Raw genomic sequence first — 14,764 nt, forward strand, 5'->3', positions numbered from 1 at the left:
TGTGGAAGATGATGGTTGTTCTTCCTCCTCAATATCAATTTCTAGTTGAACATTAGGCTTAGGGGATTCTTTGTGCACTATTGCCTTCTCTCCTTCTAGCTCATTTGGCATTTGGGCCATGATATGATCAAAATTTTCAACCATTTTCCTCAAATTGCTAGGATAAGGGATATCATTGTAAAAACCCTTGAAATCTGGGTTAGTCCTCTTCAAGGCATCCTCCACTTTCCTGATTTCATAATACTTTCCTAGCAACTCATCAACCTCCCCTGTTGCTACTCTATTAGCAATTAAATCTTCTATAGGGATTGGTTTGTTGGGAGACAAAATGTAACCCCTAATGGCTTTTACCTCATTTGTTATATGATTCTCTGGGTCATACATTCTATAAGGTCTAGTAGAAAACTTATACTAACCTAGATACTCACTTAATTCTTCAAAAGCATTATTTCGAATTATAAAATCTCCTACCTTATAACTTCTACAGACAAATGTAGGTTTGTGTAGGGAAAGAGGAATCATCTCTTTGTTCATCAATAAGAATTGCCAAAAGAATTCAATAATAGCTAACCTAGGAGGAAGATATTTAGGTAATATATGGGGAGGCTGTGGGCATGCATAAACTCTCATCAATGTACACTCTTTAAACAAAAATATATCACCCCAATTTTGGTCTAATTTCATTTTCTCATCCAAAAAGGAAGGTCTAAGTAATGTTTTAGAACATTGGGGGCCCTAAAGAAGGTATGATCTACCATTCTCATGATAACAAAACTAAACAAATTGAAAACCACAATTGCATTTGAATAATGAAAATTCTTATCCCAAATGCAAGTCCATAGTTGCATAGGCAACTCACCAAATTCATCAAAAGTTTGATCAATGAAATCCTGACTGATGTAGCCAATGTTCTTATACAAGATCAAGTGCATGAGCAATGAATAATGGTGGAATTTGAAGTCCTTCATCTCTCCCTTCTTCGCATTCACAATCTGATGGTGCATGTTATCCATAATGAAACCCACATAATCATATTCCCTATTGTGGAAAGGGTCACACATTTCACATGCTATCAAAAAACATGAGCCATACACATAGTCTTCTGCCCCATCACTTCCTAGAACTTTATATAATCCATACACTGTATTCTTGAAGTAGTTCTTGAATCTGCTCAGAGGCAAGTGATCTTCTACTTTCTTTGGTATATGCCCTACCTTTTTGACATTCTAGGGGATGTGGGGCAACATCACATTATTTAGATAATGACTCTTATTCCTTCCAAATTTTCCCTATAAATCATCAATATATATGGGCACATCCATCTACCCCTCTAAACCAAAAGCTTTTATGAAAGAAGTCATGTCAAGTGTGCATAAAATACTCCCACTGTGCCTGTGGAATGACCTTATGACTAGATTATAAGAATTTATCAGTGCCTTCAATAAATCCACATCAACAAATACCTCAAGGAATATCAATTTTGCCATGTTCCTATTCCATGGGTTGCACACTAGTATGTTCTCAGTTTTGTTTTGGTAAAAATACATAAATAGATTAAAACCATTGAGCTTAGGGCAATTTGCATCCCTACACAAGAAGTAAGGGTCTTTGAAAAAATGGCCATTTTCTGAAATCACATTGGATGACCCTAGAAGTATCTTCAATCAGTCCTTTGCATGCTTGTTCAACTTTCAAACTCTGGTTTTCTTCTCTGCTTTCACTATACCCTTCTTCTTCTTCCCTTCTGGTGTGACTTCTACAACATCATCACCTTCCTCTTCAACCTCTACCTCCTCAAAAGGAACCTCTTCAACATCTATGTCAGTCATTATCTTCTACAAATATGTTTCTCAAACTCTCGCAATAATAACACAAAAACTCACAAAGCTAGGGACACCTGAAATATTTTAGAATAGAAAACACAAGCTCGTTGAAATGAAAAATACTCTAAATGTTCAATCAAATCTTTATAGTTTAATTATGCAATCTACCAACTTTAATAAATTTTGCGTGCACAAGTTTTAATACCACCTTTGTAGGATGTCAACAAAGAATATCAACTGCATAATATGATCTTAGAGTACTTTTTTCTTTCGTTTTTACTTGGCTACGGTGAATTCATCCTTTTTCCTTAACTAGCATGACACCTCAGCTGGCTACCTTTTTCAAATTTGGTCTTCTGCTCATATGCTAAATCCAAACCCTTTAATCTTCATAATTCTAGAGATACAACTAGCAAACCCTTGCATTTGTCTAGTGATGCTTCAGAAAATCCCAAGCATAGAAGCATTAGGGTTCTTTAAGCATGGCTTTGAAATTCCTTTTACGCTCCTATGCTCTTTGAAATCTTCTTTATGCCCTTACACACACTAGCATACCACCACAACCCTCCAAATCTTTCTTTACATTCTTACACTCACGTACCATTAGAGCCCTTTGAAACTTTCTTTATTTTTCTTTACACCCATATGGGTTACTTCATTCTTTGTAGCATCGGGACCCTTTTGAAAAATTACTCCTGACCATATGCTACATGTATCTCCCATAGCATCAAGGAGCCTTTACAATCTACCTCCCACTCTTATGTTTCATCCCCTTCATAGCAATGTAAAGTACTCATTTCATTCCCCATTTTATCTTTTACGCTCATACGCTGAAACGAATCTCATATCTGCAGAGGAAGACATGAAAAAGCTCTTTGTTCACACAATATCCTTGCTAATGTAGAAGTGTAAGGAAGATTTTTCTCTTTAACAAATTAATGACTCAGATTAGATCATAGAAAACACATCACCGTTGATTTAAGCACATGCAAAAAGAATGACTTAAGTTATTTTCCATGCAGGCTGGGCCCATCTGACATCTGTAACATGTCATAATTTGATTTGTTCTTCTCAGGGCCAAAGTGGCACTTCATTAGGTCCCACACAACATGTCCCTTTGTATGACATCTATTTACGGTTGCTCACAAGCCAAAACAATGAAGGCTCGTAGAAGAAATCAAAACTTGTTTTGCTCTTACGAGTTTCCCTTACACTTAGAACCATAAAACCCACTTTATATCTTCGTGATATACCTTTTATGCCATGATGGGTCTTTATATTCTTATGCTACTCAGCAAAACATAAGGGCATGAACCAAACCACTACACCTTTCCACCCATCCGTTCAACACATTACTCATATCCCTATAAATCAACAAACATAACCACTTTAAACTTTATTATACTCATACTCTTAAAAGGAAAACATATGACCAGAGGTTCCTTAATGAATTGCTTTTTCTCATTCAAGTTAACTCATCACCATGGAACCATAAAGAAAACTTACAAAGAATGAAAAGCTTTTATGCACCTTCATTGTAGGATCCACTATATGATCAGAGAGCTCTAAAGTGCACTGCTTTGTTGTTACAAGATACATAACCGTATATCCGTAAACCAAAATGCCTTTATGCATTTATTCTACTTAGTGAAGCATGACCATGGAAACAAACGAAAGAGAGGTTCACGCACATACGGGAAACCCTAACACTGTAACACTGTAAAGGAATGGAACTTAGGAATTTTGCAAACCCTTTCAAAAAATTAAAGATAAATCTAGGGTTTTAACATACTCGGGGAATTTTAATGACTATGTTAATAACAAACCTTGATAATTTAATAAAATTCAAACAACATAGAGATCAGGGCATAACTAGGGTAACACAAGATTTTTTAAAATGATAAGGAAAGAAAACCTAATCTGTAGGATACAAGGATGACATGATTTTTCACACATAATTTTGGAATTTCTCTGCACTATAAAAAGTCAAACCACCACCAATATTGCACCAAATTTGAATATGAGCACAACACTATCCATCTTAATCTTCTTAAGACTTTGTATCATCTACCAATGTAACCAACCGCTAAGATCCAACTTGGTATTCTTCACCATTATCTAATATGCTCCGTATACTACTCTAGTAGGTACACTATTTGGTCAACTAGATTGGTAAATTCTATGTATAATCACCTTTGCTAAAAACTATAGCTTTTGATCCATAATATCCTTAAGGATGCACATCCTTCTATTATGATAGCATTCAGTTAGTCTTGCCACTTTTATTGCCATGTGCTTTCAAGTGCTTAGATTATCCCCAGTTTTGCTCAACCTTGTCACCTTTTTTATCACCTCTTTCATGATCTTGTATGGCTAGTCTAGACACATGTATTTTCTATACACTCGGCTGACCATGAATCTTACCCATTCATCTCTAAAGAAAGTTGGTATGTCTATAGATTACATGAGATAGGGTTGTGTTTTCCATCTCTTTGAGATCATCCTCCCCTTTTATTTTACATAGATCTCCTTGTATATCAGTTTGATATTTACATCTACTAGCTCTACTATCTTTATCCTCAGATAGTCACTGACATCTTCCAACAGTAGTACACTACTTGGGAGTGAGGATAGAGCTCCCTTCATGTCCTTATTAGTGCTCAACAAGATCATCTCATAGGTATGTGGCTCAAGATCATGGCCATTAACCATTTTGACCTTGAATAGAACATTATATTGTGCCATTATAGGTTGTAGGTCTAGTTCTATCTCTTAATCTATTGCTCTATATCTTAGGATTTCAAAGATACTAGTAGCTTCTTGCTTAGGTTTGCACAAAAAATTGCTCTTTAGTAGTTAGGGTTTTGCAAACAAAAGCTTCTTATGATCTCAAGATTGTAAAATGTGATTTTTTCTTGTCGATGTGCCTATTTATAGATCTATTGAGAAAGTAACACTGAACTCCAAATGGTAACCTCATCTCTTACCATTCTCTTCCTTTGTGCAATAAATGTCTTTTGACAGTTAGTCTAATGGTCAAATTTGGGAGCACCCTATCTTCCACTTTTGGGTGCGATGCAACCACTTCTTTTTGAGTCACTAGTTGTGACTTACTAGTTTATCTAAGGGGACTAGTGCAAGGCTTACCTTTCTTTCCTAACCCCTTTTAATATTTCCTTGGATTAACTTGATTGGGATGACTCACCACTTGTAAGTGAGCTTGTCGCTTCTCCAATATTTATTCTAGTGTTCTATGATCTTTTCTTGATCCATACTTTAGATAAGTCCTTGTTGACTTTCTTGATATCAATGGCCTTTCCCTTTCCTTTGTTTCCATTGTGGTGTTGCTTGGGTTTTTGTTTTACCCAACAATTCTTGATAGCATGACATAGCTTGTGACATTTGTATCATGTGTTCTTTGTGTTGTTCAATGATCTTGCTTGGTTATGTTGTCTCATCCACCACTTGCACTGTGATGCAATGTGCCCATCATTATTCCTTTACTATCTTGAGTTTTTTAATCAACTGAAGAACTTGTTCTTCCATTTGTCTAGCTTCCTCCGTTAGAGCATTCAATTATTCTATCTTATCATGATCATACTCAAGTACTATACTATTTTATTGCACTATGTATATGTTCTCTTCCTTCATGAGAGCTATTATGATCTCCTTTTATTTCATTATATCCTTAGCTTTTTATCTTTCTTCATGAGCTAGTCTCAATTCTTCATAGGCTTTATCTCTTGCTAGGATAGCACTCCCTTTCTCATCCATAGCTTCACCTAATCTTACTATGGAATGTTCATGTTCCTTCTTCGAGACCTTGATATTTTTCTTTATCTTATCATTCTTGACCACGAGTTTTGATATAACTTCTTCTAATTCTTGGAACAACTTTGTTCTTTCAGCTTTTCTATTTTCTCTTGGCTTTCCCCAACTTTTACATTAGCTTCTTTCACTTGACTAGAGGTTCTCTTAGTATATCCTTCAGATCCTCGATAGTGTCAAATGCTTCTTCTATCTATCATATGAGTGATGCCATTGGATCTTCCCCCAACTCATGAGACTTATAGCTATCAGGGTCAATGCTTTGGTACCAATTGTTGGTCACAACTGGTACTAAGAGTTGGGTTGGGTGGGTGGGGGTTGATCAGTAGGAACACTTTTAAATATATTGGCTAATGCACTGATCTTTATCACACACTTTGTTATTACCTTTTTAAGTATTAAAGAAATGATAAATGGTATGCAATAAAACTATCCAATATTAAGGCTACCAAGTTAGAGGATTTAGGTCTCTTTCTAAGAGATACCATTTTAGCGGATTTCAAAGACTCATTACAAGTTTGCCATATTAACGGATTACAATAGATGTTATGGTTAGAAAGAAAACTAAATCATTAGATCTAGATATCTAGCACACCTTTCCTAGTAGATCCTCTATTATGGCTTCTTGAAGACACTCTGATCTTCCATTGGTGTTCTAGCTTGGGCAAGCTTTCTCTTCACTGTACCCTTCTTCCTCTGGTGCATGAGCACCTAAGCTAACTCCTAGTCCTAGTTCTTCATTTTGGTTTTTGGCTTGTATAGGCCTTAGCCAAGTTAGTTGGGTGTGTTTGGACCTTAGAAGGTCATGTGAGTTTTCTTCTAGGTGGATTTGACTAGGCTTAATCCATTCTAGATGTTTTTTCTTACCTTGTGTTTAGGTTTTTAGGAAGCACAATTAGGGTTATGGGTCTTATACCCTAGAAATATAAGAAAGTATGTATTTGAGCTTACTATGTTTTCTATGGTTTTTTAAATTATTTTTTCATAGATTGAAGGTCATATGTTGTCATTTGGTACAAAGTTGGGAAATATGTCAAAAAGATGTAGTTGTCAATTAGGTCAAAGTGGTCCACATCATATGAGTTTATGCTCTAAAGGATAAGTCATTCTTAGAAATCATAAAGAGGTCATAGTTGACCTACTAGAAGGTTCCAAGTGCTAAATGTCAAAGTTTCTAGGGAAAGCAAAATGTTGTCAGCAATTTTAAAAAATTGCATGACAATTTCTTGACAAGAATGTTGCATGTCATGAGAATGAGGTTGATAGTTATGATAACTATCTAAAACATTTTGAATAACCTATAAGACCATGAAAGAGACCCATTCCAAGTGTTGGTTGTTGTAGTAAGTGAATTGTGAAACTAAAAGCCACAAAAATATTGTTCCAAAATTAACAGTTTTGGTGTTTTTGATTGCACAGACACTTTAATAGATTGAAGGACTTCTATTTGTTCTTGATCCTTATATTTAATGTTACTACCATGCATTTTTTTTTATTGCAATTTTATAGGAGTTCATTTGGTTATAGTTCAAAAATCTTTTATTTTTAGCCAATTTGTTGTTACTGTTTTGATAGTTTTATGAAAAATGGCTCCCCCATGAACCCTCACTATGAAATCATCATGGCCTTGAGGGATGTTGAAATTAAGTCCTTGTATAGTGTGAATAGAAAAGGAGAAGTCTAGACAAGCTTGTTTTCCATTTTTTCAGTGATGCCCTAGGCAAGCTTTTTATGCATGGCTAGGCGATCACAATACTTGCAAGTTGGCTGTGGAAGATTAAATGTACTAGAAAGTTCAATATGAGAGTTTAAAAAGGAGGAGGGATGTATTAGGAAGCTATATGTGTGAGGAGAAGTTTCCAAGACAATATTTGCTAAGAATTTCATTAGACCCTAGCAAGTGTTGATATGAAATGTTGGAAACCCTTAATTTTAGGCATAAATGTAGAAAAGTCGTGTATGGACAAGTTGAGGACCAAAGACCTACAAAATTCTAAAGTATTTCCAAAAGGGTATTCATATTTGAAGTTAGTTTTCCAACTTGTTAAGGAAAATTTGGAGTTATAGTCTAAAAACCAAGTAGGCCTAATTATAATTTTTTTGTCAAATTTGAAGAAATTAGTAGTGAAACCTATGGATTTTGAGATTAGGAGGATAGGAAAAGTCTAAAATCCCTCAAGTTGAATCCCTCACTCCAAGTTGCAGGTAGAATGACCATTCTTGGTGAAATTGTGAGTTTGGAGAATAAGTTGGAATGTCTACATAATGGATGCAAGTTGTAGAAACATTGGTGCAGTTGGATAGTGAAGTGTGGAGGATAAGATGGCTATCCTCTTGAGGTTAGGGTGACAAAATGGAACCCTAGTAGGATAGAAGAGAAGCCTAGTTGAGTCCTTAGTGAAGTAAAGGGCTTTTTGCAATCCATGTTTACATCAGATTATTGATATCAGAGCCACCAAAGATTTGGGGTTAGTGCCATGTCTTTATATATTGAAGAGTCATTAGGGAAAACTAACATGGTGATAAATGTAGAACTTTCATGGGAGATGAAGGAGAAAAAGGAAAGGAATAGGCTCTTAGAGGAAGCACTAAAGGAGATGAAATTTTTCTGGAGGAAGTTGTTGAGGTGGCTAAGAAGAAAGATAAAGATGGAGAAACTAGTGATAGAGGTAAAGGAAAGGTTGATGAGGAAGACATCATTCCTGAACTAGACCCTCCATTGACTAATGAACCATTACTAAAAGCTATAAAGGCATTAGGTGGGAAATCCCTAGAAGGAATCCCTTTGTTTAGTGGAAAGATGGACACTGAACTTGTGATGGAATGGATTGAGGGGATGGAAAACCACTTCAAGTGTGAAGGTGTTACTGAAGCACAAAAGGTGAAGGTAGAAAATCTAGGCTAAGGGTATCAACACTAACATGGTGGAAGTACCTCCAATAAGAGAGGGAGAAGATGGGAAAGAAATCCATGAAAATTGGAAATCCATGGTGGCTAAGGTAAAGGAACAATACCTACTTGAAGATCATGAAATTCAATTACACAAGAAAAAGAAAATTTTGAAACCAAAAGATGTGGATGTGACAACTTATATTGAAGAATTCCAGAAGTTGTGTTTGAGATCAGGGACCCAAGAAGAAGAGTCTCTTAAGGTGGACAGTAATCTAAGTGTGTTGAAGTGGAACTTACAAGAGGAAATTAGTCTATGGACACACACAACAGCCCATAAATGTTTATAATTGGCACTAAAAGTAGAAGAGAATAATAAGAAGAAATCAAACACCAAATTTAGAGGTAGAGGTAGAGGTAGAGATGGTAGGAATCACAGAGGTTATGGTGGTAGAGGTTCATATTTAAGGACCCAAAGGGGAACCAAGTGGACTGAACAACAAGAAGGGAACTCAAATAGAGGGAGTTTCAGTAGGGGAAGAAGCTCTAAGAGTAGTGGAAGAGGAAGAAGCAATAGACAAGGTAGAGGATCCTACTTTGTAACTATGAAGTGCTACCATTGCAACCAGATGGGTTACCTTGCATCTAGGTGACCTGAGAAAGGTTCTACTTCCCAAGGGAGTGTAAAAAGGGTCAATTATGTTCAAGAAGAGTCTAGTAACAACAAAAAATCATTTTAAGTACCCTTAGAATCAGAAGAAAGGGGAAAACTTGATCATAAAGAGGACATTGATTAAATAACCCATAAAAGAAGAACCAAGCCAAATGATAGCACTATTTAGGGTGAAGTGCAAGATGAGAGGAAAAGTGGGTAAGATCATCATAGACTCATGTTCCAAAGATAATATTGTATTAGAGGAGGTAGTTAGCAAACTGAATATGAGAATAATTCCACAGAATAGTCCCTATAAAGTTACATGGCTAAACAAGGGGCAACATGTTCTTGTAAGTAAACAAACATGGGTGGAATTTTTTCTAGGAAAGTATAAGTAAAAGATGTTATTTGACATTCTACCTATGGATGCATGTCACCTCCTACTAGGAAGGCCATCGTAGTTTGATAAACATGCAATGCATGATGGAACCAAAAATGCATACTCCTTCAAGAAAGATGGGGTGACATTCAAGATTCAATCCTTAATAGAAGAGGGAGAAGTGAAATCTTCAAGTCCTAATGTCATTATGGTGGGTGAAAAGGAATTCTTAAAGACCTTAGAGGAAGGATAAGGATTAGGGTTTTCCTTAATATTAAAACCTAAGCAAGAAGTTGCTGACAAGGCAGAAAAGAAGACAAAACTACCTAAGGAAGTGCAAGAAATGCTTGAGGAGTACAAGGACATTGTTAGTGATGGACAACCTACTACCCTACCTCCCAAGAGACTTGTTAGCCATCAAACAAAATTTATTATAGGATCCACTCTTCCCAAGGAAGATGCCTATAAAATGACCCCTCAACAAAATGAGGAAATTGCCAAGAAAATATAAGAACTCTTACACCAAGGCCTAATTAGGAAAAGTATAAGCCTTTGTGTTGTATCCATTGTTTTAGCACTCAAATAAGGGGGGAACTTGGAGACTTTGTACTAATTCAAGAGACATTAATAGGATCACCATTAGGTATAGGTTCCCAATACCTAGAATTGAAACTTGATGGACTATTTAGGTGAAGCAAAGTACTTTACCAAGATAGATCTCAAAAGTGGCTATGACCAAATCAGGATAAGGGAAGGGGATGGATGGAAAACAATCTTCAAGACCACAAAAACTTTGTATGAATGGCTTGTAATGTTGTTTGTCTTGTCAAATGCTCCCTCAACTTTTATGAGGCTTATATAATAGGTATTAAAAGACTACATTGGTAAGTTTGTTGTTGTTTGTTTAGATGACATATTGATTTTTAGTAAAACTAGGGAGCAACATATTAAATATTTTAAAATTGTTTTCAAGCAATTACATGAAGAAAAGCTAATGATAAATTTGGAGAAGTGTGACTCGATGAAGCAGGAGCTAGTGTACCTTGGGTTTGTTTTGTCTCAAGGGAACCTCAAGATGGATCAAAGTAAGGTGGATGCCATCCTAAATTGGCCTATTCTCAAAGTTACAACAAAGGTGAGAAGTTTCCATGGTTTGGCCCAATATTAAAGGAAGTTTATCAAACATTTTAGTGCTATATGTTCTCCTACATTAAAAACTATCAAGGGTGGAATGAAGACAAAATTCTATTAGACTCATCAAGCAAACAATGGGTTTGAAACACTCAAGAAGAGGATAGCTACTCAGCCCATTCTCATTCTGCCTAGTTTTGACAAACTCTTCATTGTAGATTGTGATGCTAGAAATGTGGCTATTAGGGTAGTCCTAAGCCAAGAAGGGAGGCTAGTGGCTTTTCATAGTGAGAAGCTCAATGATGCAAAGAGGAAGTGCTCTTCCTATGACTTAGGGTTATATGTTCTAGTCCAAGCTTTAAGAAAGTGGATGCATCATTTGCTTCCAAAGGATTTTGTGGTATATTCAGACAATCAAGCCCTCAGCTTCCTTAACTCCCAAGATAAGCTCAATAGAAAACATATGAAGTGGGTGGAATACCTACAAGCTTACACTTTTAACATCAAGCATAAGAAAGGAGTGTAGAATAAGGTGGTTGATGCATTGAGTAGTAGATCCTCATAGTACAAGAGGTTTAGTTGTAGAGCATTGGTATTGATAGCTTCAAGGACCTCTATGTTGATGATGAATATTTTGTAGATATTTATAAGGTATGTAAGGAGTACAAGAACAATTTCCATGGTGAATTTTTTTATTACACTTTACAAAGCAAAATATTTTTTTGTTTAAAGGGAGTCAACTATATGTTCCTAGGGGATCAATAAGGGAAAATTTGATTCAAGAAAAATACTTTGGAGCACTTAGTTCTCATTTTGGGGTCAACAAGAGTCAAGATTTAGTCACTAGATTCTACTTTTAGCCTAAGATGAATAGGGATATTAGATAGAATGTTGAATGTTGTGTGGTGTGTTAAAAATAAAAAAGGCACATCTTCCATTGTAGGCCTTTATCAACTCCTTCAAATTCCTAGCAGGCCATGGGATTATTTAAGTATGGACTTTGTGGTAGGGTTACCAAGGACCAAGCACAATTTTGATAGTACTTATGTTGTAGTGGACATATTCAATAAAATGGCACATTTTATCCCTTGCAAAACAGTCCATGATGCTTGCCAAATTGCACATTTGTTCTTTAAGGAGGTGGTGAGAATCCATGGCTTACCTTAAAGTATTGTTTTAGATAGGGACACAAAATTTATGAGCCATTTTTGGAAAATCTTGTGGCAAAATCTAGGCACAAATTTTTCCTTTGGATATACCTATCATCTTCAAACAGATGGCCAAACTAAGGTAATAGATAGAAGTCTTGGCAACTTGCTAAGATGCCTTACAAAGGAATATGGCCAAGTTTGGGATCAACTCATTGGGTAGGCTAAATATGCATACAATGATACAGTCAACATGTCAATTAGTAAAAGTCATTTTGAAATTATTTATGAGCTACATCCTAGAGAGGTTTTTGAACTAAGGGAGCTAAAAGATGATGCAAAAGGCAGTGGTTATGTTGAGGACTTTGCCCACTCAATGAGGGAAGTACATGAAATAGTGAGGAAGACCCTACCTAAATATGATGTGAAACACAAGCATAAGGAAAATGATAGTAAAAGAGATGTACAATTCCAAGTTGGGGATCTTGTGATGGTTCATCTACAAAAAGCACGGTTACAAAAGGGAGTCCCTCATAAGCTTTAGATGAGAAGGTTAGGACCTTGCACAATACTGGCTAAGTATGGTAACAATTCCTACAAGGTGGAGCTTCCTAAAGATATTGGGTTATCACCAATTTTCAATGTTGTCGATCTGTTTAGATACAAAGGACCTACTCCAAATGTTGATTAGGCTCTAAAGGAAGTCATTCAAGATATAGAAGACTCGAACTTAACTCCCACACCACCTCACATTGTAAAAATGGTACTTGACTCAAGAATTTCCAAGAAAACTAGGACAAAGACTTGTTGGGAACATCTTGTAAAGTGGCATGGCAAACATGATGTAGAGGCAACTTAGATCAATGAAGAAAACTTCAAGAAGTTGGGCTTATACTCCAGCTTGATCAATCCAAGGATGGATTGAACTCTTTGTGTTTAGAGGAGTATGGTGCATGAGCACCTAGGCTAACTCCTGGTACTAGTTCTTCATTTTAGTTTTTGGCTTGTACTAAACTTAGCCAAGTCAATAGGGTGTTTTTGGACCTTAGAAGGCCATGTGAGTTTTCTTCTAGGTGGATTTGACCAGGCTCAATCCATTCTAGATGTTTTTGCTTACCATGTGTTTAGGTTTTTAAGAAGTAAGATTAGGGTTATGGGTCTTATACCATAGAGTTTGGAGAAAGTTTAGATTTGAGATTACTATGTCTTCTATGGTGTTTTTACATCTTTTTTCATAGGTTTTAGGTCATATGTTGTCATTTGGTACAAAGTTGGGAAAGATGTAAAAAAGATGTCAATTGCTGCAAAAGTTGTCAATTAGGTCAAAGTGGTCCACATCATGTGAGTTGATGCTCTGAAGGATAAATCATGCTTATACATCATAAATATTTCATACTATACCTATATGGAAGGTTCCAAGTGCTAAATGTCAAAGTTTCTAGGAGATGCAAAATGTTGTCAACAATTTTGGAAAATTGCATGACAATTTCTTGACAAGAATGTTGCATGTTGTGAGAATGATGTTGATATTTATGATAACTATATAAAACCTTTCAAGGAACCTATAAGATCACAAAGGAGACCCATTCCAAGGGTTGGTTGTTGTAGTAAGTTTTGAAACTAAAAGCCACAAAAGTTCTATTCCAAAATTTATAATTTTGATGTTTGTGATTGCAGGAGCACTTTAATGGATTGAAGGAATTATATTTATTCTTGATCCTTGTAGTTCATGTTAATACTATGCATTTTATTTTAGATTGAAAGTTGATAGGATTTAATTTAGTTATAGTTCAAAATTCTTTTGTTTTTAGCCAATTTGTTGTTCTCATTTTGATAGTTTTGTCAAAAATGGCTCCCCCATGAACCCTCATCATGGAATCATCATGGCCTTGAGGGATGTAGAAGTGAATTCCTTGAACAATATACATAGAAAAGGAGAAGTCTAGACTAGATTTTTTTCTATTTTTTCAAGTGATGCCCTAGGCAAGCTTTTGATGCATGGCTAGGTGATCACAATGCTTATAAGTTGGTTTTCGAAGATTGAATGTACTAGAAAGTTCAATCTAAGAGATGCAAGAGGAGGAGGGATGCACGAGGAAGCTATATGTGTGAGGAGAAGTTTCAATACAATATTTTCTAATAATTTCATTAAACCCTAGCAAGTGCTGATATGAAATGCTAGAAACCCTTACTTTTAAGCATAAATTAGTCATGCACTTTGTACTTATTTTCTGTTGCTCTTTGTTCATAACTGACCTTCTCTATTTAAGTTCTCTCTAATGATAGAACATCCTTGTCTTTTTCTTTGGATGATATTCTTCTCCTCTCTGTTCTAGCCAACAACACTCTCAATGAGTGACAAGTGATATTTAAATCACATTCTTTGATTATAGATGCAAACGCTACAGTTATCCTACTTAAACCGTAATTTGAATTTTAAAATGCATAGTGAGCATAGTCACAAGACATCCATGACTACCTATCTGTAGATGCCTAGACTTGTATCATCACATCAATGGTGATTGAGCTACAACCATTTTAGTACCACACTTTCCTTCACTCTTCTATTTTGACTTATATGTCAGTCTACCATTAAGGTAACGCCCCACCAAGGGATCCAAAAGAATTAACCTAAAGTTTTACTAAGTTTGTCAAAGATTTAAAAAAAAAGAAAAAGAATAACATGTACAAAAATCATAAAGTAGTGGAAGCAATAACATATAATCATACATAAGCAAACATAATAGATTACATTCCTTAAGGATCCCAAGACATTGAGTCACATTTAATTTTAATTAATACTAAGTTTGATAAATAACACATCCACATGAAAGTACAACTACAAGTCCAAACCACTTAAATAATATACATCTATTCCGAATGCCACTTGGCAATAAAATTTGGAATGCAC

This window comes from Cupressus sempervirens, chromosome 3 (genome assembly GCF_028749045.1).
Source record: "Cupressus sempervirens isolate cs-2001-9-10 chromosome 3, ASM2874904v1, whole genome shotgun sequence".
Classification (NCBI taxonomy): domain Eukaryota; kingdom Viridiplantae; phylum Streptophyta; class Pinopsida; order Cupressales; family Cupressaceae; genus Cupressus; species Cupressus sempervirens.